Source organism: Penaeus vannamei, chromosome 20 (genome assembly GCF_042767895.1).
Source record: "Penaeus vannamei isolate JL-2024 chromosome 20, ASM4276789v1, whole genome shotgun sequence".
In the NCBI taxonomy this organism is placed as follows: domain Eukaryota; kingdom Metazoa; phylum Arthropoda; class Malacostraca; order Decapoda; family Penaeidae; genus Penaeus; species Penaeus vannamei.
In genome coordinates this window covers 24,800,026-24,802,169 of record NC_091568.1, presented here as the reverse complement: position 1 = coordinate 24,802,169, position 2,144 = coordinate 24,800,026, and the positions used below count along the sequence as shown (strand labels likewise).

General features: G+C 44.4%; 1 protein-coding gene across 1 annotated transcript in view; it reads right to left on the bottom strand.

Annotated features, from left to right (window-relative positions):
- The window catches only part of LOC113813816 (uncharacterized), an 8,524-nt gene extending 7,213 nt beyond the window's left edge, over positions 1-1,311 (bottom strand). The window contains exon 1 of the mRNA XM_070135604.1: positions 807-1,311. The gene's annotated coding sequence lies outside the window, so the exon portion shown is untranslated. The remainder of the gene's footprint in view (positions 1-806) is intronic.
- Between the last annotated feature and the right edge of the window lie 833 nt (positions 1,312-2,144).

Sequence of the window (2,144 nt, the reverse complement as noted above, 5' to 3'; positions counted from 1 at the left end):
ACTGACATCTTCAACTGCACAACAGGCACCTCTCTGGACCCCCCCCCCCCCTGAAACTGCATAGATGGTGTCTGTTAAGGTCAACTACTTCAGACCCCTTTGAACTTTGAAACGACGCCTTTTCACCAGCCAGTACTACTCCTGCCTCCACATTGAATGCCACAACACTTGCCACTGCGGCCCGTACTTTTAAAACCTTTCGCCAGGGCTGGCGAAGGGTTTCGCCGGGCGATCCGGAATTTCGTACTTTTAAAATCATGCCTGGCGAACGTTCGCCAGGGCTGGCGAAAGATCATATTGGAACAGCCTGGCGAAGAGAGCTGTTTGAATACCATTTTCTTGCTTTCAAATTATAAATTAGTAACATATTTGTGTATGATAGGATGTAGGAATCACATTGAAATTATAAAATATGTTAAAATCATAATTTGTTATGAAATAACGTATATACGTATTTTTTTCAAGACCTTCGATGTTCCAGTCGAGAGCTCAAGACATCAGCTGTATTCCTACCCCCCACCCCCGAGATGACTTATTTAGATTTAGGTTATTTTGGTTGTAAGGATAATGTTCTTTTCACAAATATTACCAGAAGTGTTTTTTATGGCGGCATGTTTACTTTTGGCTATAGAAACAGAGCTGTAGTGCACCACCGCCCTATAATGAGGCGTCTTTAATGATACCCTTGTAGGCCTACAGTTCAATATCTTACATCAGTTAGGAATAGTAATTTTTAAACTCTTGTTAAAGCATAAAGTTATTTTTTGTATAAAAGTGTAAAGTTGATATAGTATAGTATAAAGTACCTTTAAAACCTTTCTCCAATGCTGGCGTTCGCCTGGCGAAGCTTCGCCAGGCGAACATCTGAGTGAGGGAGGCCTTACTTTTAAACTAAGGCAGGTGTTCGCCAGGCCTGGCGAACGAAAGGGATCGCCAGGCGCTAACATCTTGGATTCCTGATAAATCTAGCGCTTCGGCGAATGAAAAAAAACGCGAGAAAAAGCAAAAGGTTTTAAAAGTATGGGCCATAAAGTTAACCTTGTTATAGTATAAAGTGTAGTATAGCATAAAGTATTAAGTTAATTTTGTTATAGTATAAAGATATTTTCAACTTCTTTGTTATAGCATAAAGTTAAATTTTAACTCCTTTGTTATAGTATAAAGTGAGACTATTGCGGAAACATTTTCGTCTTCTCTCGAGGTTAATAATTAAGTTTAGGTTATGTTATGTGCACTGCAGATGTAAACAAATTTGCGCTAGATTTAGCGGGAATGCAAGATGTTAGCGCCTGGCGAACGTTGGGTTTAAAAGTAAGGCCTGGCGAAAGTTTTTAAAGTACGGCCCTGCGTTAAACCCAGTTCCTGCCGCAGGTGCTACTCCAGCCACTGTTGTCATCAAGCCTGTAGTCACCGCACTTCCTACAGTGTAAGCTGATGCCACATGTAATTTTTTTCGTCAGTGGCGTCGCCGGTTCGATGACTATGCCTACACAATCTCCCACATAACATACAGCACATCCACCTCCAAAGCTATGTGTCATTGGATGTTCAACGGCTACTACAGCATACTCTTTGCGTCTCTCCTGACACACCTCTCCCAATAACAGAAGTTTTGATGCACTTCAAGCCCACTTCAGAAGCCTATGTAACGAAGCTCTATGCCGCAGAGAGTTAATGTCCTGCAAGCAAGCTGCAGGATAATCATTTGTGGACTACTACGCTTGCCTCAAGGATATAGTAGATGAAGTGGATCTTTGCACAGTCAGGCCCACCGATGCGGGTCCACCTGAAGCCTGGTGCCACACCCTTTGCCATGCACACACCTAGGCCCATCCCCTTTGCTTTCAGGGAACAAGTAAAGGAAAAACGGTTCCCTGGTGCAGCAGGGAACAATCACGCCTGCGGGTGACGAGCCCTCCGAGTGGTGTCGTCTGATGGTCCTCATTCCAAAGACTAAAGGTGTATGCATCACAGTGGACCTCACACACCTCAACTCACAATCTCCCGCCCCGCCCACCCATCCCCAACGCCCATCGACGCCGTCCGCAGTATCACACCTTCAGCAAAGTACTTCGCTTCTGCAGACGCATGACACAGGTTTTGGCAGATGGACTTGGCGGAGGAAGACCACCATCTCACCACTT